This window comes from Manis pentadactyla, chromosome 9, assembly GCF_030020395.1.
Source record: "Manis pentadactyla isolate mManPen7 chromosome 9, mManPen7.hap1, whole genome shotgun sequence".
Classification (NCBI taxonomy): domain Eukaryota; kingdom Metazoa; phylum Chordata; class Mammalia; order Pholidota; family Manidae; genus Manis; species Manis pentadactyla.
Genome location: NC_080027.1, coordinates 104,823,352 through 104,850,700, shown reverse-complemented (window position 1 = coordinate 104,850,700; position 27,349 = coordinate 104,823,352).

Genomic DNA, 27,349 nt, shown 5'->3' with positions numbered 1-27,349 from the left:
TAAAAAGCTAACTTTTTCAAACAATAAGGCTTCTCTCTCACTTACCAACTTCACATTTCCCTGTATGGCCCCGGAAGATGACCGGTTAGCCAGAGACGGGTAAGATTCCTCAAGGGAGGAACAACCTAAGACAGGCACAGTCGCAGGGGGGCCATCAGGTGAGAAATTGGGGATCAACAGAGGTGAGGCTTAGAACCTCACCCCCCCTGTTCTGAGAGAAATCTTCTGCATACGTGGATGTTTTATTGCCCTGGTCTAGCTTGGATTAACACATAGTCTACAGGCACACACCTGATCATCTACATTTGCTCTCTTACAACACTAAACTATGTTTTCTACCTTTATCTTGTATCTACCTACCACTTCAGCATTTTATTAAAAATAATAATAATAAAGAGAGAAATGTGGTATCCACATATAAATCAAGTATAAAAACCAAATGAGTATTCATATTTGAACTGACTGTTTAGAGTTCATAATGCATGAGCAAAACCGAAAGTTTCTGTGATGACTGCCCTTGTACTGTTCACTATGTAACTTATTCATTATGTAAGAATTTGTTCTACATGTAAAAACTTGTTTGTTATGCCTCAGAAGATTGGAGACTGACAAAAATTAGGCTCGGGGTGGATTAATGATTGTGCATTGAGCATTGACTCCCCTATACAGAATTTTATTGTCGTTAACAACCATTTGATCAATAAATATGAGAGATGCCCTCACAAAAAAAAAAAAAAAAAAAAAAAAAAAAAAAAAAAAAGGACAGACTTCCAATGGTAAAATAAATTAGTAACCGGGATGTAAGGTATAGCATAAGGAATATAGTCAAGATATTGTAACAGCCTGGTAGGGTGATAGCTGGAACCTAGAATTATGTATATAAATGTTCTACCACTGTGTTGTACACTTGAAACTCATGTAATGTAATACTGTGTGTCAACTACCCTTCAATAAAAAATAATAATTAAAAAAAAAAAAAAATTTAAATACAGTAAGATTTTGAAACAGGGAACAAAAATTATAATAATCCTCAATCCAGAGGAGGTTCCTAATAACAAACGCTACAATACTTCTGAAGACATAAGAAGTTCTCCATGCACAAAGAAATGAGGGGCTTTAAGACACATGTTTTAGTGACGTCAACGTAGACAAATATTGTCCATCATGTAAGATTTATGCAAGAGAGTGGTCCTGTGATAGGACTGCAGCAGGCAGGTGGTCCCTTCCAAGTCCACTATACCATACTTTTACTTTTTTCCCTGTGGGGGTTACTGCAGGGTCTCTATGCAGTGTTACTGGAGGTGCATGCACTGGCCATAATGATAAAACAAAAGTCCCCAGTAAGGTGCTCCTACCTTGTCGCCATTCAGGTTACACTACTGTGGACTTTGGCGGCCACCGAGCAGCTACTCAATGAATAAACAGGAAGACGGCTTCCAGGCCTTGTCCCCACGGCACGAGGAGAGCCAGCCGTCGTTGGTCCATGTTTCCGAAGGTCCTAGGCAATGTCCATTCAATGGAGTCTCCAGGGTTCAGTGCAGTTGGTGATGGCAGCAAGATGTTACTCTGGTGGCCAAACCTCGGCTTCAGTGTTTCTTCCTCGGTTTCTACTTGCAGCTGTAAAGTTGTTGCAGCCGTATGTGCTAACATGTCCACCGGGCTCAGGGCTAACTTTCAGGTCCCTCTGTTGAAGCTGTAGCCTGGTAGCAGGGCACTTACATCAAAATGTGGTTGAAGTTCGTTGAAGTTCCTGGTCATAGGAACCCCAGCTTCCCCGCTTTCCCCTCGCCATTTTTCCCGCCTTACAATCTACGTGCTTCCAATCTTCCGCAATGGTCCCTGTGTGAGAAAACTGGAGCACTGTAACAAAATTCCACAATAGCAAGAGAAGAAAAAAACAATTTAGAGACATTGAAAACTAAGATACAGCAAGATTTTGACAAAGTAACAAAAATTATAATAATCCTCCAAAAGGAGGATGTTCCTAAGAACAAAAATGTAATAATCCTCAAGCCCGGGGAAATTCCCAATGCACAATGATATTGGGCCAATAGGACACATGGTTTCATGCCATCGACATAGGCAAATCCTGTCCAACAGGTAGGATACATGCAAGAGAGTGGTCCTCTGATCGGACTGTAGCAGGCACGCGGTCCCTTTCATGTCCACTGTACCATACTTTTACTTGTTTCCCACTTGGGGTGACTGAAGTGTATATATGTGTCTCCTGGAGCTGCATTCTCTGGCCATTATGGTAAAACAAACGTCCCTGCAAAGGTGCTCCTACCGTCAGGCCTTCCAGGAAACACTACTCTGTCCTTTGGAGGTCGTCCTGCTGCTTTCCAGGAATGCACAGGAGGCTGGCAGCTTCCAGGCCTTGTCCCCAGGGTGCCAGGAAGCCAGCCTTTTTTGGTCTATGTGTCGAAAGGTCCAAGCCATGTCCACTCAATGGAGTCTCCAGGATTCAGGGCACTTGGTGATGGCAGCAAGGTGTCCTTCTGTTGCCCAAACCTTGGCTTCAGTGATTCTTCCTTGGTTTATACTTGCAGTTGCATAGGGCAAACAGCCATATATGTTAACATGTCCTCCGGGCTCAGGGCTTCCACACTGGGTGTCTGTGTTGAACCCGAATCCTAGCAATTGGCCAATTACATCATGAAGAGGTTGAAGTTCCATGAGGACTCTGGACCTAGGAACCCCATCCTCCCCACATTCCCCGGCACCAGTATTCTCGCCTTACAATCTATACGCTTTTAATCTTCCGCAATGTTCCCTGGGCTAGAAACATGGAGCAATGTGACAAGATTCCACAAAAGCAAGAAAAGGTGACATAAACTAGGAGACAATCAAAATTTAAATAGAGTAAGATTTAGAAACAGGGAACAAAAATTATAATAATCCTCAATCCAGAGGTGGTTCCTAATAACAAACGCTACAATACTCCTGAAGACATACGAAGTTCTCCATGCACAAAGAAATGTGGGGATTTAAGAAACATGTTTTAGTGCCATCAACGTAGACAAATATTGTCCATCATGTAAAATTTATGCAAGAGAGTGGTCCTGTGATAGGACTGCAGCAGGCAGGCAGTCCCTTCATAGTCCACTATACCATACTTTTACTTTTTTCCTTGTGGGGGTTATTGCAGGGGCACTATACATTGCTACTGGAGGTGCATGTACTGGCCATAATGATAAAAGAAAAGTCCCCAGTAAGGTGCTCATGCCTTGTCTCCATTCAGGTTACACTACTGTGGATTTTGGCGGCCACCCAGCGGCTACTAAACGAATACACAGGAAGACGGCTTCCAGGCCTTGTCCCCACGGCACGAGGAGAGCCAACCTTCGTTGGTCCATGTTTCCGAAGGTCCTAGGCAATGTCCATTCAATGGAGTCTCCAGGATTCAGTGCAGTTGGTGATGGCAGCAAGATGTTACTCTGGTGTCCATACCTCGGCTTCAGTGTTTCTTCCTCGGTTTCTACTTGCGGCTGTAAAGGGGTTGCAGCCGTATGTGCTATTGTGTTCACCGGGCTCAGGGCTAACTTTCGGGGTCGCTCTGTTGAAGCTGTAGCCTGGTAGCAGGGCACTTACATCAAAATGTGGTTGAAGTTCGTTGAGGATCCTGGTCATAGGAACCCCACCTTCCACGCTTTCCCCTCGCCAGTATTCCCGCCTTACAATCTACGTGCTTCCAATCTTCCGCAATGGTCCCTGTGCGAGAAAACTGGAGCACTGTAACAAAATTCCACAATAGCAAGAGAAGACAAAAACAATTTAGAGACATTGAAAATTAAGATACAGCAAGATTTTGACAAAGTAACAAAAATTATAATTATCCTCCAAAAGGAGGATGTTCCTAAGAACAAAAATGTAATAATCCTCAAGCCCGGGGAAATTCCCAATGCACAATGATATTGGGCCAATAGGACACATGGTTTCATGCCATCGACATAGGCAAATCCTGTATATCAGGTAGGATACATGCAAGAGAGTGGTCCTCTGATCGGACTGTAGCAGGCACGCGGTCCCTTCCAGGTCCACTGTACCATACTTTTACTTCTTTCCCACTTGGGGTGACTGAAGTGTATATATGTGTCTCCTGGAGGTGCATTCTCTGGCCATTATTTTAAAACAAACGTCCCCGCGAAGGTGCTCCTCACATCTGGCCTTCCAGGAAACACTACTCTGTCCTTTGGAGGTCGTCCTGCTGCTTTCCAGGAATGTCCCTCTGGAGGCTACCAGCTTCCAGGCCTGGTTCCCAGGGTGCCAGTAGAGCCAGCCATTATTGGTCTATGTGTCGAAAGGTCCAAGGCCATATACACTCAACGGAGTCTCCAGGATTCCGTGCACTTGGTGATGGCAGCAAGGTGTCCTTCTGGTGACCAAACCTTGGCTTCAGTGATTCTTCCTTGTTTTATACTTGCAGTTGTATAGGGCAAGCAGCCACATAGGTTAACATGTCCTCTGGGCTCAAGGCTTCCACTCTGGGTGTCTGTGTTGAACCCGAAGCATAGCAAGAGGCCAATTACATCATGAAGTGGTTGAAGTTCCGTGAGGACCCTGGCCCTAGGAACCCCATCCTCCCGACATTCCCCGGCACCAGTATTCTCGCCTTACAATCTACACGCTTTCAATCCTCCGCAATGGTCCATGGGCGAGAAGCATGGAGCACTGTAACGAGATTCCACAATAGCAAGAAAAGATGACAAAAACTTAGAGACAATAAAAATTTAAATACAGTAAGATTTTGAAACAGGGAACAAAAATTATAATAATCCTCAATCCAGAGGAGGTTCCTAATAACAAACGCTACAATACTCCTGAAGACATAGGAAGTTCTCCAAGCACAAAGAAATGAGGGGCTTTAAGACACATGTTTTAGTGCCGTCAACGTAGACAAATATTGTCCATCATGTAAGATTTATGCAAGAGAGTGGTCCTGTGATAGGACTGCAGCAGGCAGGTGGTCCCTTCCAAGTCCACTATACCATACTTTTACTTTTTTCCTTGTGGGGGTTACTGCAGGGTCTCTATGCAGTGTTACTGGAGGTGCATGCACTGGCCATAATGATAAAACAAAAGTCCCCGGTAAGGTGCTCCTGCCTTGTCGCCATTCAGGTTACACTACTGTGGACTTTGGCGGCCACCGAGCAGCTACTCAATGAATAAACAGGAAGACGGCTTCCAGGCCTTGTCCCCACAGCACGAGGAGAGACAGCCGTCGTTGGTCCATGTTTCCGAAGGTCCTAGGCAATGTCCATTCAATGGAGTCTCCAGGGTTCAGTGCAGTTGGTGATGGCAGCAAGATGTTACTCTGGTGGCCAAACCTCGGCTTCAGTGTTTCTTCCTCGGTTTCTACTTGGAGCTGTAAAGGGGTTGCAGCCGTATGTGCTAACATGTCCACCGGGCTCAGGGCTAACTTTCAGGTCCCTCTGTTGAAGCTGTAGCCTGGTAGCAGGGCACTTACATCAAAATGTGGTTGAAGTTCGTTGAAGTTCCTGGTCATAGGAACCCCAGCTTCCCCGCTTTCCCCTCGCCATTTTTCCCGCCTTACAATCTACGTGCTTCCAATCTTCCGCAATGGTCCCTGTGTGAGAAAACTGGAGCACTGTAACAAAATTCCACAATAGCAAGAGAAGAAAAAAACAATTTAGAGACATTGAAAACTAAGATACAGCAAGATTTTGACAAAGTAACAAAAATTATAATAATCCTCCAAAAGGAGGATGTTCCTAAGAACAAAAATGTAATAATCCTCAAGCCCGGGGAAATTCCCAATGCACAATGATATTGGGCCAATAGGACACATGGTTTCATGCCATCGACATAGGCAAATCCTGTCCAACAGGTAGGATACATGCAAGAGAGTGGTCCTCTGATCGGACTGTAGCAGGCACGCGGTCCCTTTCATGTCCACTGTACCATACTTTTACTTGTTTCCCACTTGGGGTGACTGAAGTGTATATATGTGTCTCCTGGAGCTGCATTCTCTGGCCATTATGGTAAAACAAACGTCCCTGCAAAGGTGCTCCTACCGTCAGGCCTTCCAGGAAACACTACTCTGTCCTTTGGAGGTCGTCCTGCTGCTTTCCAGGAATGCACAGGAGGCTGGCAGCTTCCAGGCCTTGTCCCCAGGGTGCCAGGAAGCCAGCCTTTTTTGGTCTATGTGTCGAAAGGTCCAAGCCATGTCCACTCAATGGAGTCTCCAGGATTCAGGGCACTTGGTGATGGCAGCAAGGTGTCCTTCTGTTGCCCAAACCTTGGCTTCAGTGATTCTTCCTTGGTTTATACTTGCAGTTGCATAGGGCAAACAGCCATATATGTTAACATGTCCTCCGGGCTCAGGGCTTCCACACTGGGTGTCTGTGTTGAACCCGAATCCTAGCAATTGGCCAATTACATCATGAAGAGGTTGAAGTTCCATGAGGACTCTGGACCTAGGAACCCCATCCTCCCCACATTCCCCGGCACCAGTATTCTCGCCTTACAATCTATACGCTTTTAATCTTCCGCAATGTTCCCTGGGCTAGAAACATGGAGCAATGTGACAAGATTCCACAAAAGCAAGAAAAGGTGACATAAACTAGGAGACAATCAAAATTTAAATAGAGTAAGATTTAGAAACAGGGAACAAAAATTATAATAATCCTCAATCCAGAGGTGGTTCCTAATAACAAACGCTACAATACTCCTGAAGACATACGAAGTTCTCCATGCACAAAGAAATGTGGGGATTTAAGAAACATGTTTTAGTGCCATCAACGTAGACAAATATTGTCCATCATGTAAAATTTATGCAAGAGAGTGGTCCTGTGATAGGACTGCAGCAGGCAGGCAGTCCCTTCATAGTCCACTATACCATACTTTTACTTTTTTCCTTGTGGGGGTTATTGCAGGGGCACTATACATTGCTACTGGAGGTGCATGTACTGGCCATAATGATAAAAGAAAAGTCCCCAGTAAGGTGCTCATGCCTTGTCTCCATTCAGGTTACACTACTGTGGATTTTGGCGGCCACCCAGCGGCTACTAAACGAATACACAGGAAGACGGCTTCCAGGCCTTGTCCCCACGGCACGAGGAGAGCCAACCTTCGTTGGTCCATGTTTCCGAAGGTCCTAGGCAATGTCCATTCAATGGAGTCTCCAGGATTCAGTGCAGTTGGTGATGGCAGCAAGATGTTACTCTGGTGTCCATACCTCGGCTTCAGTGTTTCTTCCTCGGTTTCTACTTGCGGCTGTAAAGGGGTTGCAGCCGTATGTGCTATTGTGTTCACCGGGCTCAGGGCTAACTTTCGGGGTCGCTCTGTTGAAGCTGTAGCCTGGTAGCAGGGCACTTACATCAAAATGTGGTTGAAGTTCGTTGAGGATCCTGGTCATAGGAACCCCACCTTCCACGCTTTCCCCTCGCCAGTATTCCCGCCTTACAATCTACGTGCTTCCAATCTTCCGCAATGGTCCCTGTGCGAGAAAACTGGAGCACTGTAACAAAATTCCACAATAGCAAGAGAAGACAAAAACAATTTAGAGACATTGAAAATTAAGATACAGCAAGATTTTGACAAAGTAACAAAAATTATAATTATCCTCCAAAAGGAGGATGTTCCTAAGAACAAAAATGTAATAATCCTCAAGCCCGGGGAAATTCCCAATGCACAATGATATTGGGCCAATAGGACACATGGTTTCATGCCATCGACATAGGCAAATCCTGTATATCAGGTAGGATACATGCAAGAGAGTGGTCCTCTGATCGGACTGTAGCAGGCACGCGGTCCCTTCCAGGTCCACTGTACCATACTTTTACTTCTTTCCCACTTGGGGTGACTGAAGTGTATATATGTGTCTCCTGGAGGTGCATTCTCTGGCCATTATTTTAAAACAAACGTCCCCGCGAAGGTGCTCCTCACATCTGGCCTTCCAGGAAACACTACTCTGTCCTTTGGAGGTCGTCCTGCTGCTTTCCAGGAATGTCCCTCTGGAGGCTACCAGCTTCCAGGCCTGGTTCCCAGGGTGCCAGTAGAGCCAGCCATTATTGGTCTATGTGTCGAAAGGTCCAAGGCCATATACACTCAACGGAGTCTCCAGGATTCCGTGCACTTGGTGATGGCAGCAAGGTGTCCTTCTGGTGACCAAACCTTGGCTTCAGTGATTCTTCCTTGTTTTATACTTGCAGTTGTATAGGGCAAGCAGCCACATAGGTTAACATGTCCTCTGGGCTCAAGGCTTCCACTCTGGGTGTCTGTGTTGAACCCGAAGCATAGCAAGAGGCCAATTACATCATGAAGTGGTTGAAGTTCCGTGAGGACCCTGGCCCTAGGAACCCCATCCTCCCGACATTCCCCGGCACCAGTATTCTCGCCTTACAATCTACACGCTTTCAATCCTCCGCAATGGTCCATGGGCGAGAAGCATGGAGCACTGTAACGAGATTCCACAATAGCAAGAAAAGATGACAAAAACTTAGAGACAATAAAAATTTAAATACAGTAAGATTTTGAAACAGGGAACAAAAATTATAATAATCCTCAATCCAGAGGAGGTTCCTAATAACAAACGCTACAATACTCCTGAAGACATAGGAAGTTCTCCAAGCACAAAGAAATGAGGGGCTTTAAGACACATGTTTTAGTGCCGTCAACGTAGACAAATATTGTCCATCATGTAAGATTTATGCAAGAGAGTGGTCCTGTGATAGGACTGCAGCAGGCAGGTGGTCCCTTCCAAGTCCACTATACCATACTTTTACTTTTTTCCTTGTGGGGGTTACTGCAGGGTCTCTATGCAGTGTTACTGGAGGTGCATGCACTGGCCATAATGATAAAACAAAAGTCCCCGGTAAGGTGCTCCTGCCTTGTCGCCATTCAGGTTACACTACTGTGGACTTTGGCGGCCACCGAGCAGCTACTCAATGAATAAACAGGAAGACGGCTTCCAGGCCTTGTCCCCACAGCACGAGGAGAGACAGCCGTCGTTGGTCCATGTTTCCGAAGGTCCTAGGCAATGTCCATTCAATGGAGTCTCCAGGGTTCAGTGCAGTTGGTGATGGCAGCAAGATGTTACTCTGGTGGCCAAACCTCGGCTTCAGTGTTTCTTCCTCGGTTTCTACTTGGAGCTGTAAAGGGGTTGCAGCCGTATGTGCTAACATGTCCACCGGGCTCAGGGCTAACTTTCAGGTCCCTCTGTTGAAGCTGTAGACTGGTAGCAGGGCACTTACATCAAAATGTGGTTGAAGTTCGTTGAAGATCCTGGTCATAGGAACCCCACCTTCCCCGCGTTCCCCTCGCCATTTTTCCCGCCTTACAATCACGCGCTTCCAATCTTCCGCAATGGTCCCTGTGTGAGAAAACTGGAGCACTGTAACAAAATTCCACAATAGCAAGAGAAGACAAAAACAATTTAGAGACATTGAAAATTAAGATACAGCAAGATTTTGACAAAGTAACAAAAATTTTAATAATCCTCCAAAAGGAGGATGTTCCTAAGAACAAAAATGTAATAATCCTCAAGCCCGGGGAAATTCCCAATGCACAATGTTATTGGGCCAATAGGACACATGGTTTCATGCCATCGACATAGGCAAATCCTGTCCATCAGGTAGGATACATGCAAGAGAGTGGTAATCTGATCGGACTGTAGCAGGCATGCGGTCCCTTCCAGGTCCACTGTACCATACTTTTACTTCTTTCCCACTTGGGGTGACTGAAGTGTATATATGTGTCTCCTGGAGCTGCATTCTCTAGCCATTATTTTAAAACAAACGTCCCCGCGAAGGTGCTCCTCACATCTGGCCTTCCAGGAAACACTACTCTGTCCTTTGGAGGTCGTCCTGCTGCTTTCCAGGAATGTCCCTCTGGAGGCTACCAGCTTCCAGGCCTGGTTCCCAGGGTGCCAGTAGAGCCAGCCATTATTGGTCTATGTGTCGAAAGGTCCAAGGCCATATACACTCAACGGAGTCTCCAGGATTCCGTGCACTTGGTGATGGCAGCAAGGTGTCCTTCTGGTGACCAAACCTTGGCTTCAGTGATTCTTCCTTGTTTTATACTTGCAGTTGTATAGGGCAAGCAGCCACATAGGTTAACATGTCCTCTGGGCTCAAGGCTTCCACTCTGGGTGTCTGTGTTGAATCCGAAGCCTAGCAACAGGCCAATTACATCATGAAGTGGTTGAAGTTCCGTGAGGGCCCTGGCCCTAGGAACCCCATCCTCCCGACATTCCCCGGCACCAGTATTCTCGCCTTACAATCTACACGCTTTCAATCTTCCGCAATGGTCCCTGGGCGAGAAGCATGGAGCACTGTAACGAGCTTCCACAATAGCAAGAAAAGATGACAAAAATTTAGAGACAATAAAAATTTAAATACAGTAAGATTTTGAAACAGGGAACAAAAATAATAATACTCCTCAATCCAGAGGAGGTTCCTAATAACAAACGCTACAATACTTCTGAAGACATAGGAAGTTCTCCATGCACAAAGAAATGAGGGGCTTTAAGACACATGTTTTAGTGACGTCAACGTAGACAAATATTGTCCATCATGTAAGATTTATGCAAGAGAGTGGTCCTGTGATAGGACTGCAGCAGGCAGGTGGTCCCTTCCAAGTCCACTATACCATACTTTTACTTTTTTCCCTGTGGGGGTTACTGCAGGGTCTCTATGCAGTGTTACTGGAGGTGCATGCACTGGCCATAATGATAAAACAAAAGTCCCCGGTAAGGTGCTCCTACCTTGTCGCCATTCAGGTTACACTACTATGGACTTTGGCGGCCACCGAGCAGCTACTCAATGAATAAACAGGAAGACGGCTTCCAGGCCTTGTCCCCACGGCACGAGGAGAGCCAGCCGTCGTTGGTCCATGTTTCCGAAGGTCCTAGGCAATGTCCATTCAATGGAGTCTCCAGGGTTCAGTGCAGTTGGTGATGGCAGCAAGATGTTACTCTGGTGGCCAAACCTCGGCTTCAGTGTTTCTTCCTCGGTTTCTACTTGCAGCTATAAGGGGTTGCAGCCGTATGTGCTAACATGTCCACCGGGCTCAGGGCTAACTTTCAGGTCCCTCTGTTGAAGCTGTCGCCTGGTAGCAGGGCACTTACATCAAAATGTGGTTGAAGTTCGCTGAAGATCCTGGTCATAGGAAACCCACCTTCCCCGCTTTCCCCTCGCCATTTTTCCCGCCTTACAATCTACGTGCTTCCAATCTTCCGCAATGGTCCCTGTGCGAGAAAACTGGAGCACTGTAACAAAATTCCACAATAGCAAGAGAAGACAAAAACAATTTAGAGACATTGAAAACTAAGATACAGCAAGATTTTGACAAAGTAACAAAAATTATAATAATCCTCCAAAAGGAGGATGTTCCTAAGAACAAAAATGTAATAATCCTCAAGCCCGGGGAAATTCCCAATGCACAATGATATTGGGCCAATAGGACACATGGTTTCATGCCATCGACATAGGCAAATCCTGTCCATCAGGTAGGATACATGCAAGAGAGTGGTCCTCTGATCGGACTGTAGCAGGCACGCGCTCCCTTTCATGTCCACTGTAACATACTTTTACTTCTTTCCCACTTGGGGTGACTGAAGTGTATATATGTGTCTCCTGGAGCTGCATTCTCTGGCCATTATGGTAAAACAAACGTCCCTGCAAAGGTGCTCCTACCGTCGGGCCTTCCAGGAAACACTACTCTGTCCTTTGGAGGTCGTCCTGCTGCTTTCCAGGAATGTCCCTCTGGAGGCTACCAGCTTCCAGGCCTGGTTCCCAGGGTGCCAGTAGAGCCAGCCATTATTGGTCTATGTGTCGAAAGGTCCAAGGCCATATACACTCAACGGAGTCTCCAGGATTCCGTGCACTTGGTGATGGCAGCAAGGTGTCCTTCTGGTGACCAAACCTTGGCTTCAGTGATTCTTCCTTGTTTTATACTTGCAGTTGTGTAGGGCAAGCAGCCACATAGGTTAACATGTCCTCTGGGCTCAAGGCTTCCACTCTGGGTGTCTGTGTTGAACCCGAAGCCTAGCAACAGGCCAATTACATCATGAAGTGGTTGAAGTTCCATGAGGACCCTGGCCTTAGGAACCCCATCCTCCCGACATTCCCTGGCACCATTATTCTCGCCTTACAATCTACACGCTTTCAATCTTCCGCAATGGTCCCTGGGCGAGAAGCATGGAGCACTGTAACGAGATTCCACAATAGCAAGAAAAGATGACAAAAACTTAGAGACAATAAAAATTTAAATACAGTAAGATTTTGAAACAGGGAACAAAAATTATAATAATCCTCAATCCAGAGGAGGTTCCTAATAACAAACGCTACAATACTCCTGAAGACATAGGAAGTTCTCCAAGCACAAAGAAATGAGGGGCTTTAAGACACATGTTTTAGTGCCGTCAACGTAGACAAATATTGTCCATCATGTAAGATTTATGCAAGAGAGTGGTCCTGTGATAGGACTGCAGCAGGCAGGTGGTCCCTTCCAAGTCCACTATACCATACTTTTACTTTTTTCCTTGTGGGGGTTACTGCAGGGTCTCTATGCAGTGTTACTGGAGGTGCATGCACTGGCCATAATGATAAAACAAAAGTCCCCGGTAAGGTGCTCCTACCTTGTCGCCATTCAGGTTACACTACTGTGGATTTTGGTGGCCACACAGCGGCTACTAAACGAATACACAGGAAGACGGCTTCCAGGCCTTGTCCACACGGCACGAGGAGAGCCAATCATCGTTGGTCCATGTTTCCGAAGGTCCTAGGCAATGTCCATTCAATGGAGTCTCCAGGGTTCAGTGCAGTTGGTGATGGCAGCAAGATGTTACTCTGGTGGCCAAACCTCGGCTTCAGTGTTTCTTCCTCGGTTTCTACTTGGAGCTGTAAAGGGGTTGCAGCCGTATGTGCTATTGTGTTCACCGGGCTCAGGGCTAACTTTCGGGGTCGCTCTGTTGAAGCTGTAGCCTGGTAGCAGGGCACTTACATCAAAATGTGGTTGAAGTTCTTTGAAGATCCTGGTCATAGGAACCCCACCTTCCCCGCTTTCCCCTCGCCAGTATTCCCGCCTTACAATCTACGTGCTTCCAATCTTCCGCAATGGTCCCTGTGCGAGAAAACTGTAGCACTGTAACAAAATTCCACAATAGCAAGAGAAGACAAAAACAATTTAGAGACATTGAAAATTAAGATACAGCAAGATTTTGACAAAGTAACAAAAATTATAATTATCCTCCAAAAGGAGGAAGTTCCTAAGAACAAAAATGTAATAATCCTCAAGCCCGGGGAAATTCCCAATGCACAATGATATTGGGCCAATAGGACACATGGTTTCATGCCATCGACATAGGCAAATCCTGTATATCAGGTAGGATACATGCAAGAGAGTGGTCCTCTGATCGGACTGTAGCAGGCACGCGGTCCCTTCCAGGTCCACTGTACCATACTTTTACTTCTTTCCCACTTGGGGTGACTGAAGTGTATATATGTGTCTCCTGGAGGTGCATTCTCTGGCCATTATTTTAAAACAAACGTCCCCGCGAAGGTGCTCCTCACATCTGGCCTTCCAGGAAACACTACTCTGTCCTTTGGAGGTCGTCCTGCTGCTTTCCAGGAATGTCCCTCTGGAGGCTACCAGCTTCCAGGCCTGGTTCCCAGGGTGCCAGGAGAGCCAGCCATTATTGGTCTATGTGTCGAAAGGTCCAAGGCCATATACACTCAACGGAGTCTCCAGGATTCCGTGCACTTGGTGATGGCAGCAAGGTGTCCTTCTGGTGACCAAACCTTGGCTTCAGTGATTCTTCCTTGTTTTATACTTGCAGTTGTATAGGGCAAGCAGCCACATAGGTTAACATGTCCTCTGGGCTCAAGGCTTCCACTCTGGGTGTCTGTGTTGAACCCGAAGCATAGCAACAGGCCAATTACATCATGAAGTGGTTGTAGTTCCGTGAGGACCCTGGCCCTAGGAACCCCATCCTCCCGACATTCCCCGGCACCAGTATTCTCGCCTTACAATCTACACGCTTTCAATCTTCCGCAATGGTCCCTGGGCGAGAAGCATGGAGCACTGTAAAGAGATTCCACAATAGCAAGAAAAGATGACAAAAATTTAGAGACAATAAAAATTTAAATAGAGTAAGATTTTGAAACAGGGAACAAAAATTATAATAATCCTCAATCCAGAGGAGGTTCCTAATAACAAACGCTACAATACTCCTGAAGACATAGGAAGTTCTCCAAGCACAAAGAAATGAGGGGCTTTAAGACACATGTTTTAGTGCCGTCAACGTAGACAAATATTGTCCATCATGTAAGATTTATGCAAGAGAGTGGTCCTGTGATAGGACTGCAGCAGGCAGGTGGTCCCTTCCAAGTCCACTATACCATACTTTTACTTTTTTCCTTGTTGGTTTTACTGCAGGGTCTCTATGCAGTGTTACTGGAGGTGCATGCACTGGCCTTAATGATAAAACAAAAGTCCCCGGTAAGGTGCTCCTGCCTTGTCGCCATTCAGGTTACACTACTGTGGACTTTGGCGGACACCGAGCAGCTACTCAATGAATAAACAGGAAGACGGCTTCCAGGCCTTGTCCCCACAGCACGAGGAGAGACAGCCGTCGTTGGTCCATGTTTCCGAAGGTCCTAGGCAATGTCCATTCAATGGAGTCTCCAGGGTTCAGTGCAGTTGGTGATGGCAGCAAGATGTTACTCTGGTGGCCAAACCTCGGCTTCAGTGTTTCTTCCTCGGTTTCTACTTGCAGCTATAAAGGGGTTGCAGCCGTATGTGCTAACATGTCCACCGGGCTCAGGGCTAACTTTCAGGTCCCTCTGTTGAAGCTGTAGACTGGTAGTAGGGCACTTACACCAAAATGTGGTTGAAGTTCGTTGAAGATCCTGGTCATAGGAACCCCACCTTCCCCGCTTTCCCCTCGCCATTTTTCCCGCCTTACAATCACGCGCTTCCAAATTTCCGCAATGGTCCCTGTGTGAGAAAACTGGAGCACTGTAACAAAATTCCACAATAGCAAGAGAAGACAAAAACAATTTAGAGACATTGAAAATTAAGATACAGCAAGATTTTGACAAAGTAACAAAAATTATAATAATCCGCCAAGAGGAGGATGTTCCTAAGAACAATAATGTAATAATCCTCAAGCCCGGATAAATTCCCAATGCACAATGATATTGGGACAATAGGACACATGGTTTCATGCCATCGACATAGGCAAATCCTGTCCATCATGTAGGATATATGCAAGAGAGTGGTCCTCTGATCGGAGTGTAGCAGGCACGCGGTCCCTTTCAAGTCCACTGTACAATACTTTTACTTCTTTCCCACTTGGGGTGACTGAAGTGTATATATGTGTCTCCTGGAGCTGCATTCTCTGGCCATTATGGTAAAACAAACGTCCCTGCAAGGGTGCTCCTACCGTCGGGCCTTCCAGGAAACACTACTCTGTCCTTTGGAGGTCGTCCTGCTGCTTTCCAGGAATGCACAGGAAGCTGGCAGCTTCCAGGCCTTGTCCCCAGGGTGCCAGGAAAGTCAGCCTTTGTTGGTCTATGTGTCAAAAGGTCCAAGCCATGTCCACTCAATGGAGTCTCCAGGATTCAGGGCACTTGGTGATGGCAGCAAGGTGTCCTTCTGTTGCCCAAACCTTGGCTTCAGTGATTCTTCCTTGGTTTATACTTGCAGTTGCATAGGGCAAACAGCCATATATGTTAACATGTCCTCCGGGCTCAGGGCTTCCACACTGGGTGTCTGTGTTGAACCCGAATCCTAGCAATTGGCCAATTACATCATGAAGAGGTTGAAGTTCCATGAGGACTCTGGACCTAGGAACCCCATCCTCCCCACACTCCCCGGCACCAGTATTCTCGCCTTACAATCTATACGCTTTCAATCTTCCGCAATGTTCCCTGGGCGAGAAACATGGAGCAACATAACAAGATTCCACAATAGCAAGAAAAGGTGACATAAACTAGGAGACAATCAAAATTTAAATAGAGTAAGATTTAGAAACAGGGAACAAAAATTATAATAATCCTCAATCCAGAGGTGGTTCCTAATAACAAACGCTACAATACTCCTGAAGACATACGAAGTTCTCCATGCACAAAGAAATGTGGGGATTTAAGACATATGTTTTAGTGCCATCAACGTAGACAACTATTGTCCATCATATAAGATTTATGCAAGAGAGTGGTCCTGTGATAGGACTGTAGCAGGCAGGCAGTCACTTCAAAGTCCACTATACCATACTTTTACTTGCTACCTTGTGGGGGTTACTGCAGGGGCTCTATACATAGCTACTGGAGGTGCATGTACTGGCCATAATGATAAAAGAAAAGTCCCCAGTAAGGTGCTCCTATCTTGTCGCCGTTCAGGTTACACTACTGTGCATTTTGGCGGCCACGCAGCGGCTACTCAATGAATACACAGGAAGACGGCTTCCAGGCCTTGTCCCCACGGCACGTGGAGGGCCACCCATCGTTGGTCCATGTTTCTGAAGGTCCTAGGCAATGTCCATTCAATGGAGTCTCCAGGGTTCAGTGCAGTTGGTGATGGCAGCAAGATGTTACTCTGGTGGCCAAACCTCGGCTTCAGTGTTTCTTCCTCGGTTTCTACTTGCGGCTGTAAAGGGGTTGCAGCCGTATGTGCTAACATGTTCACCGGGCTCAGGGCTACTTTTCGGGGTCGCTTTGTTGAAGCTGTAGCCTGGTAGCAGGGCACTTACATTAAAATGTGGTTGAAGTTCGTTGAAGATCCTGGTCATAGGAACCCCACCTTCCCCGCTTCCCCCTCGCCAGTATTCCCGCCTTACAATCTACGTGCTTCCAATCTTCCGCAATGGTCCCTGTGCGAGAAAACTGGAGCACTGTAACAAAATTCCACAATAGCAAGAGAAGACAAAAACAATTTAGAGACATTGAAAACTAAGATACAGCAAGATCTTGACAAAGTAACAAAAATTATAATAATCCTCCAAAAGGAGGATGTTCCTAAGAAAAAAAATGTAATAATCCTCAAGCCCCGGGAAATTCCCAAAGCACAATGATATTGGGCCAATAGGACACATGGTTTCATGCCATCGACATAGGCAAATCCTGTCCATCAGGTAGGATACATGCAAGAGAGTGGTCCTCTGATCGGACTGTAGTAGGCATGCGGTCCCTTTCAGGTCCACTGTACCATACTTTTACTTCTTTCCCACTTTGGGTGACTGAAGTGTATATATGTGTCTCCTGGAGGTGCATTCTCTGGCCATTATTTTAAAACAAACGTCCCCGCGAAGGTTCTCCTCACATCTGGCCTTCCGAGAAACACTACTCTGTCCTTTGGAGGTCGACCTGCTGCTTTCCAGGAATGTCCCCCTGGAGGCTACCAGCTTCCAGGCCTGGTTCCCAGGGTGTCAGGAAAGCCAGCCATTATTGGTCTATGTGTCGAAAGGTCCAAGGCCATATACACTCAACGGAGTCTCCAGGATTCCGTGCACTTGGTGATGGCAGCAAGGTGTCCTTCTGGTGACCAAATCTCGGCTTCAGTGATTCTTCCTTGCTTTATACTTGCAGTTGTATAGGGCAAGCAGCCATATAGGTTAACATGTCCTCTGGGCTCAAGGCTTACACTCTGGGTGTCTGTGTTGAAACCGAAGACAAGCTACAGGCCAATTACATCATGAAGTGGTTGAAGTTCCGTGAGGACCCTGGCCCTAGGAACCCCATCCTCCCGACATTCCCCGGCACCAGTATTCTCGCCTTACAATCTACACGCTTTCAATCTTCCGCAATGGTCCCTGGGCGAGAAGCATGGAGCACTGTAACGAGCTTCCACAATAGCAAGAAAAGACGACAAACACTTAGAGACAATAAAAATTTAAATACAGTAAGATTTTGAAACAGGGAACAAAAATTATAATAATCCTCAATCCAGAGGAGGTTCCTAATAACAAACGCTACAATACTTCTGAAGACATAGGAAGTTCTCCATGCACAAAGAAATGAGGGGCTTTAAGACACATGTTTAATTGCCGTCAACGTAGACAAATATTGTCCATCATGTAAGATTTATGCAAGAGAGTGGTCCTGTGATAGGACTGCAGCAGGCAGGTTGTCCCACCCAAGTCCACTATAACATACTTTTACTTTTTTCCTTGTGGGGGTTACTGCAGGGTCTCTATGCACTGTTACTGGAGGTGCATGCACTGGCCATAATGATAAAAGAAAAGTCCTCGGTAAGGTGCTCCTAACTTGTCGCCATTCAGGTTACACTACTGTGGACTTTGGCGGCCACCGAGCAGCTACTCAATGAATACACAGGAAGAGAGTTTCCAGGCCTTGTCCCCACGGCACGGGGAGAGCCAGCCGTCGTTGGTCCATGTTTCCGAAGGTCCTAGGCAATGTCCATTCAATGGAATCTCCAGGGTTCAGTGCAGTTGGTGATGGCAGCAAGATATTACTCTGGTGGCCAAACCTCGGCTTCAGTGTTTCTTCCTCGGTTTCTACTTGCAGCTATAAAGGGGTTGCAGCCGTATGTGCTAACATGTCCACTGGGCTCAGGGCTAACTTTCAGGTCCCTTTGTTGAAGCTGTAGCCTGGTAGCAGGGCACTTACATCAAAATGTGGTTGAAGTTCGTTGAAGATCCTGGTCATAGGAACCCCACCTTCCCCGCTTTCCCCTCGCCAGTATTCCCGCCTTACAATCTACGTGCTTCCAATCTTCCGCAATGGTCCCTGTGCGAGAAAACTGGAGCACTGTAACAAAATTCCACAATAGCAAGAGAAGACAAAAACAATTTAGAGACATTGAAAATTAAGATACAGCAAGATTTTGACAAAGTAACAAAAATTATAATTATCCTCCAAAAGGAGGATGTTCCTAAGAACAAAAATGTCATAATCCTCAAGCCCGGGGAAATTCCCAATGCACAATGATATTGGGCCAATAGGACACATGGTTTCATGCCATCGACATAGGCAAATCCTGTATATCAGGTAGGATACATGCAAGAGAGTGGTCCTCTGATCGGACTGTAGCAGGCATGCGGTCCCTTCCAGGTCCACTGTACCATACTTTTACTTCTTTCCCACTTGGGGTGACTGAAGTGTATATATGTGTCTCCTGGAGGTGCATTCTCTGGCCATTATTTTAAAACAAACGTCCCCGCGAAGGTGCTCCTAACATCTGGCCTTCCAGGAAACACTACTCTGTCCTTTGGAGGTCGTCCTGCTGCTTTCCAGGAATGTCCCTCTGGAGGCTACCAGCTTCCAGGCCTGGTTCCCAGGGTGCCAGGAAAGCCAGCCATTATTGGTCTATGTGTCGAAAGGTCCAAGGCCATATACACTCAACGGAGTCTCCAGGATTCCGTGCACTTGGTGATGGCAGCAAGGTGTCCTTCTGGTGACCAAACCTTGGCTTCAGTGATTCTTCCTTGTTTTATACTTGCAGTTGTATAGGGCAAGCAGCCACATAGGTTAACATGTCCTCTGGGCTCAAGGCTTCCACTCTGGGTGTCTGTGTTGAACCCGAAGCCTAGCAGCAGGCCAATTACATCATGAAGTGGTTGAAGTTCCGTGAGGACCCTGGCCCTAGGAACCCCATCCTCCCGACATTCCCCGGCACCAGTATTCTCGCCTTACAATCTACACGCTTTCAATCTTCCGCAATGGTCCCTGGGCGATAAACATGGAGCACTGTAACGAGATTCCACAAAAGCAAGAAAAGATGACAAAAACTTAGAGACAATAAAAATTTAAATACAGTAAGATTTTGAAACAGGGTACAAAAATTATAATAATCCTCAATCCAGAGGAGGTTCCTAATAACAAACGCTACAATACTTCTGAAGACATAGGAAGTTCTCCATGCAAAAGGAAATGAGGGGCTTTAAGACACATGTTTTAGTGACATCAACGTAGACAAATATTGTCCATCATGTAAGATTTATGCAAAAGAGTGGTCCTGTGATAGGACTGCAGCAGGCACGTTGTCCCTTCAAAGTCCACTATAACATACTTTTACTTTTTTCCTTGTGGGGGTTACTGCTGGGTCTCTATGCAGTGTTACTGGAGGTGCATGCACTGGCCATAATGATAAAACAAAAGTCCCCGGTAAGGTGCTCCTACCTTGTCGCTGTTCAGGTTACACTACTCTGGACTTTGGCGGCCACCCAGCAGCTACACAATGAATACACAGGATGACGGCTTCCAGGCCTTGTTCCCACGGCACGAGGAGAGCCACCCATCGTTGGTCCATGTTTCCCAAGGTCCTTGGCAATGTCCATTCAATGGAGTCTCCAGGGTTCAGTGCAGTTGGTGATGGCAGCAAGATGTTACTCTGGTGGCCAAACCTCGGCTTCAGTGTTTCCTCCTCGGTTTCTACTTGCAGCTGTAAATGGGTTGCAGCCGTATGTACTAACATGTCCACCGGGCTCAGGGCTACCTTTCGGGGTCCCTCTGTTGAAGCTGTAGCCTGGTAGCAGGGCACTTACATCAAAATGTGGTTGAAGTTCGTTGAAGATCCTGGTCATAGGAACCCCACCTTCCCCGCTTCCCCCTCGCCAGTATTCCCGCCTTACAATCTACGCGCTTCCAATCTTCCGCAATGGTCCCTGTGCGAGAAAACTGGAGCACTGTAACAAAATTCCACAATAGCAAGAGAAGAAAAAAACAATTTAGAGACATTGAAAACTAAGATACAGCAAGATTTTGACAAAGTAACAAAAATTATAATAATCCTCCAAAAGGAGGATGTTCCTAAGAACAAAAATGTAATAATCCTCAAGCCCGGGGAAATTCCCAGTGCACAATGATATTGGGCCAATAGGACACATGGTTTCATGCCATCGACATACGCAAATCCTGTCCATCAGGTAGGATACATGCAAGAGAGTGGTCCTCTGATCGGACTGTAGTAGGCACGCGGTCCCTTACAGGTCCACTGTACCATACTTTTACTTCTTTCCCACTTGGGGTGACTGAAGTGTATATATGTGTCTCCTGGAGGTGCATTCTCTGGCCATTATTTTAAAACAAACGTCCCCGCGAAGTTTCTCCTCACATCTGGCCTTCCGGGAAACACTACTCTGTCCTTTGGAGGTCGTCCTGCTGCTTTCCAGGAATGCACAGGAGGCTGGCAGCTTCCAGGCCTTGTCCCCAGGGTGCCAGGAAAGCCAGCCTTTTTTGGTCTATGTGTCGAAAGGTCCAAGCCATGTCCACTCAATGGAGTCTCCAGGATTCAGGGCACTTGGTGATGGCAGCAAGGTGTCCTTCTGTTGCCCAAACCTTGGCTTCAGTGATTCTTCCTTGGTTTATACTTGCAGTTGCATAGGGCAAACAGCCATATATGTTAACATGTCCTCCGGGCTCAGGGCTTCCACACTGGGTGTCTGTGTTGAACCCGAATCCTAGCAATTGGCCAATTACATCATGAAGAGGTTGAAGTTCCATGAGGACTCTGGACCTAGGAACCCCATCCTCCCCACACTCCCCGGCACCAGTATTCTCGCCTTACATTCTATACGCTTTCAATCTTCCGCAATGTTCCCTGGGCGAGAAACATGGAGCAATGTGAAAAGATTCCACAAAAGCAAGAAAAGGTGACATAAACTAGGAGACAATCAAAATTTAAATAGAGTCAGATTTTGAAACATTGAACAAAAATTATAATAATCCTCAATCAAGAGGTGGTTCCTAATAACAAACGCTACAATACTCCTGAAGACATACGAAGTTCTCCATGCACAAAGAAATGTGGGGATTTAAGAAACATGTTTTAGTGCCATCAACGTAGACAAATATTGTCCATCATATAAGATTTATGCAAGAGAGTGGTCCTGTGATAGGACTGCAGCAGGCAGGCAGTCCCTTCAAAGTCCACTATACCATACTTTTACTTGCTACCTTGTGGGGGTTACTGCAGGGGCTCTATACATTGCTACTGGAGGTGCATGTACTGGCCATAATGATAAAAGAAAAGTCCCCAGTAAGGTGCTCCTGCCTTGTCTCCGTTCAGGTTACACTACTGTGGATTTTGGCGGCCACCCAGCGTCTACTAAACGAATACACAGGAAGACGGCTTCCAGGCCTTGTCCCCACGGCACGAGGAGAGCCACCCATCGTTGGTCCATGTTTCCGAAGGTCCTAGGCAATGTCCATTCAATGGAGTCTCCAGGGTTCAGTGCAGTTGGTGATGGCAGCAAGATGTTACTCTGGTGTCCATACCTCGGCTTCAGTGTTTCTTCCTCGGTTTCTACTTGCGGCTGTAAAGGGGTTGCAGCCGTATGTGCTATTGTGTTCACCGGGCTCAGGGCTAACTTTCGGGGTCGCTCTGTTGAAGCTGTAGCCTGGTAGCAGGGCACTTACATCAAAATGTGGTTGAAGTTCGTTGAAGATCCTGGTCATAGGAACCCCACCTTCCCCGCTTTCCCCTCGCCAGTATTCCCGCCTTACAATCTACGTGCTTCCAATCTTCCGCAATGGTCCCTGTGCGAGAAAACTGGAGCACTGTAACAAAATTCCACAATAGCAAGAGAAGACAAAAACAATTTAGAGACATTGAAAATTAAGATACAGCAAGATTTTGACAAAGTAACAAAAATTATAATTATCCTCCAAAAGGAGGATGTTCCTAAGAACAAAAATGTCATAATCCTCAAGCCCGGGGAAATTCCCAATGCACAATGATATTGGGCCAATAGGACACATGGTTTCATGCCATCGACATAGGCAAATCCTGTATATCAGGTAGGATACATGCAAGAGAGTGGTCCTCTGATCGGACTGTAGCAGGCACGCGGTCCCTTCCAGGTCCACTGTACCATACTTTTACTTCTTTCCCACTTGGGGTGACTGAAGTGTATATATGTGTCTCCTGGAGGTGCATTCTCTGGCCATTATTTTAAAACAAACGTCCCCGCGAAGGTGCTCCTCACATCTGGCCTTCCAGGAAGCACTACTCTGTCCTTTGGAGGTCGTCCTGCTGCTTTCCAGGAATGTCCCTCTGGAGGCTACCAGCTTCCAGGCCTGGTTCCCAGGGTGCCAGGAGAGCCAGCCATTATTGGTCTATGTGTCGAAAGGTCCAAGGCCATATACACTCAACTTAGTCTCCAGGATTCCGTGCACTTGGTGATGGCAGCAAGGTGTCCTTCTGGTGACCAAACCTTGGCTTCAGTGATTCTTCCTTGTTTTATACTTGCAGTTGTATAGGGCAAGCAGCCACATAGGTTAACATGTCCTCTGGGCTCAAGGCTTCCACTCTGGGTGTCTGTGTTGAACCCGAAGCATAGCAACAGGCCAATTACATCATGAAGTGGTTGAAGTTCCGTGAGGACCCTGGCCCTAGGAACCCCATCCTCCCGACATTCCCCGGCACCAGTATTCTCGCCTTACAATCTACACGCTTTCAATCCTCCGCAATGGTCCATGGGCGAGAAGCATGGAGCACTGTAACGAGATTCCACAATAGCAAGAAAAGATGACAAAAACTTAGAGACAATAAAAATTTAAATACAGTAAGATTTTGAAACAGGGAACAAAAATTATAATAATCCTCAATCCAGAGGAGGTTCCTAATAACAAACGCTACAATACTCCTGAAGACATGGGAAGTTCTCCAAGCACAAAGAAATGAGGGGCTTTAAGACACATGTTTTAGTGCCGTCAACGTAGACAAATATTGTCCATCATGTAAGATTTATGCAAGAGAGTGGTCCTGTGATAGGACTGCAGCAGGCAGGTGGTCCCTTCCAAGTCCACTATACCATACTTTTACTTTTTTCCTTGTGGGGGTTACTGCAGGGTCTCTATGCAGTGTTACTGGAGGTGCATGCACTGGCCATAATGATAAAACAAAAGTCCCCGGTAAGGTGCTCCTGCCTTGTCGCCATTCAGGTTACACTACTGTGGACTTTGGCGGCCACCGAGCAGCTACTCAATGAATAAACAGGAAGACGGCTTCCAGGCCTTGTCCCCACAGCACGAGGAGAGACAGCCGTCGTTGGTCCATGTTTCCGAAGGTCCTAGGCAATGTCCATTCAATGGAGTCTCCAGGGTTCAGTGCAGTTGGTGATGGCAGCAAGATGTTACTCTGGTGGCCAAACCTCGGCTTCAGTGTTTCTTCCTCGGTTTCTACTTGGAGCTGTAAAGGGGTTGCAGCCGTATGTGCTAACATGTCCACCGGGCTCAGGGCTAACTTTCAGGTCCCTCTGTTGAAGCTGTAGACTGGTAGCAGGGCACTTACATCAAAATGTGGTTGAAGTTCGTTGAAGATCCTGGTCATAGGAACCCCACCTTCCCCGCGTTCCCCTCGCCATTTTTCCCGCCTTACAATCACGCGCTTCCAATCTTCCGCAATGGTCCCTGTGTGAGAAAACTGGAGCACTGTAACAAAATTCCACAATAGCAAGAGAAGACAAAAACAATTTAGAGACATTGAAAATTAAGATACAGCAAGATTTTGACAAAGTAACAAAAATTTTAATAATCCTCCAAAAGGAGGATGTTCCTAAGAACAAAAATGTAATAATCCTCAAGCCCGGGGAAATTCCCAATGCACAATGTTATTGGGCCAATAGGACACATGGTTTCATGCCATCGACATAGGCAAATCCTGTCCATCAGGTAGGATACATGCAAGAGAGTGGTAATCTGATCGGACTGTAGCAGGCATGCGGTCCCTTCCAGGTCCACTGTACCATACTTTTACTTCTTTCCCACTTGGGGTGACTGAAGTGTATATATGTGTCTCCTGGAGCTGCATTCTCTAGCCATTATTTTAAAACAAACGTCCCCGCGAAGGTGCTCCTCACATCTGGCCTTCCAGGAAACACTACTCTGTCCTTTGGAGGTCGTCCTGCTGCTTTCCAGGAATGTCCCTCTGGAGGCTACCAGCTTCCAGGCCTGGTTCCCAGGGTGCCAGTAGAGCCAGCCATTATTGGTCTATGTGTCGAAAGGTCCAAGGCCATATACACTCAACGGAGTCTCCAGGATTCCGTGCACTTGGTGATGGCAGCAAGGTGTCCTTCTGGTGACCAAACCTTGGCTTCAGTGATTCTTCCTTGTTTTATACTTGCAGTTGTATAGGGCAAGCAGCCACATAGGTTAACATGTCCTCTGGGCTCAAGGCTTCCACTCTGGGTGTCTGTGTTGAATCCGAAGCCTAGCAACAGGCCAATTACATCATGAAGTGGTTGAAGTTCCGTGAGGGCCCTGGCCCTAGGAACCCCATCCTCCCGACATTCCCCGGCACCAGTATTCTCGCCTTACAATCTACACGCTTTCAATCTTCCGCAATGGTCCCTGGGCGAGAAGCATGGAGCACTGTAACGAGCTTCCACAATAGCAAGAAAAGATGACAAAAATTTAGAGACAATAAAAATTTAAATACAGTAAGATTTTGAAACAGGGAACAAAAATAATAATACTCCTCAATCCAGAGGAGGTTCCTAATAACAAACGCTACAATACTTCTGAAGACATAGGAAGTTCTCCATGCACAAAGAAATGAGGGGCTTTAAGACACATGTTTTAGTGACTTCAACGTAGACAAATATTGTCCATCATGTAAGATTTATGCAAGAGAGTGGTCCTGTGATAGGACTGCAGCAGGCAGGTGGTCCCTTCCAAGTCCACTATACCATACTTTTACTTTTTTCCCTGTGGGGGTTACTGCAGGGTCTCTATGCAGTGTTACTGGAGGTGCATGCACTGGCCATAATGATAAAACAAAAGTCCCCGGTAAGGTGCTCCTACCTTGTCGCCATTCAGGTTACACTACTATGGACTTTGGCGGCCACCGAGCAGCTACTCAATGAATAAACAGGAAGACGGCTTCCAGGCCTTGTCCCCACGGCACGAGGAGAGCCAGCCGTCGTTGGTCCATGTTTCCGAAGGTCCTAGGCAATGTCCATTCAATGGAGTCTCCAGGGTTCAGTGCAGTTGGTGATGGCAGCAAGATGTTACTCTGGTGGCCAAACCTCGGCTTCAGTGTTTCTTCCTCGGTTTCTACTTGCAGCTATAAGGGGTTGCAGCCGTATGTGCTAACATGTCCACCGGGCTCAGGGCTAACTTTCAGGTCCCTCTGTTGAAGCTGTCGCCTGGTAGCAGGGCACTTACATCAAAATGTGGTTGAAGTTCGCTGAAGATCCTGGTCATAGGAAACCCACCTTCCCCGCTTTCCCCTCGCCATTTTTCCCGCCTTACAATCTACGTGCTTCCAATCTTCCGCAATGGTCCCTGTGCGAGAAAACTGGAGCACTGTAACAAAATTCCACAATAGCAAGAGAAGACAAAAACAATTTAGAGACATTGAAAACTAAGATACAGCAAGATTTTGACAAAGTAACAAAAATTATAATAATCCTCCAAAAGGAGGATGTTCCTAAGAACAAAAATGTAATAATCCTCAAGCCCGGGGAAATTCCCAATGCACAATGATATTGGGCCAATAGGACACATGGTTTCATGCCATCGACATAGGCAAATCCTGTCCATCAGGTAGGATACATGCAAGAGAGTGGTCCTCTGATCGGACTGTAGCAGGCACGCGCTCCCTTTCATGTCCACTGTACCATACTTTTACTTCTTTCCCACTTGGGGTGACTGAAGTGTATATATGTGTCTCCTGGAGCTGCATTCTCTGGCCATTATGGTAAAACAAACGTCCCTGCAAAGGTGCTCCTACCGTCGGGCCTTCCAGGAAACACTACTCTGTCCTTTGGAGGTCGTCCTGCTGCTTTCCAGGAATGTCCCTCTGGAGGCTACCAGCTTCCAGGCCTGGTTCCCAGGGTGCCAGGAGAGCCAGCCATTATTGGTCTATGTGTCGAAAGGTCCAAGGCCATATACACTCAACGGAGTCTCCAGGATTCCGTGCACTTGGTGATGGCAGCAAGGTGTCCTTCTGGTGACCAAACCTTGGCTTCAGTGATTCTTCCTTGTTTTATACTTGCAGTTGTATAGGGCAAGCAGCCACATAGGTTAACATGTCCTCTGGGCTCAAGGCTTCCACTCTGGGTGTCTGTGTTGAACCCGAAGCCTAGCAACAGGCCAATTACATCATGAAGTGGTTGAAGTTCCATGAGGACCCTGGCCTTAGGAACCCCATCCTCCCGACATTCCCTGGCACCAGTATTCTCGCCTTACAATCTACACGCTTTCAATCTTCCGCAATGGTCCCTGGGCGAGAAGCATGGAGCACTGTAACGAGATTCCACAATAGCAAGAAAAGATGACAAAAACTTAGAGACAATAAAAATTTAAATACAGTAAGATTTTGAAACAGGGAACAAAAATTATAATAATCCTCAATCCAGAGGAGGTTCCTAATAACAAACGCTACAATACTCCTGAAGACATAGGAAGTTCTCCAAGCACAA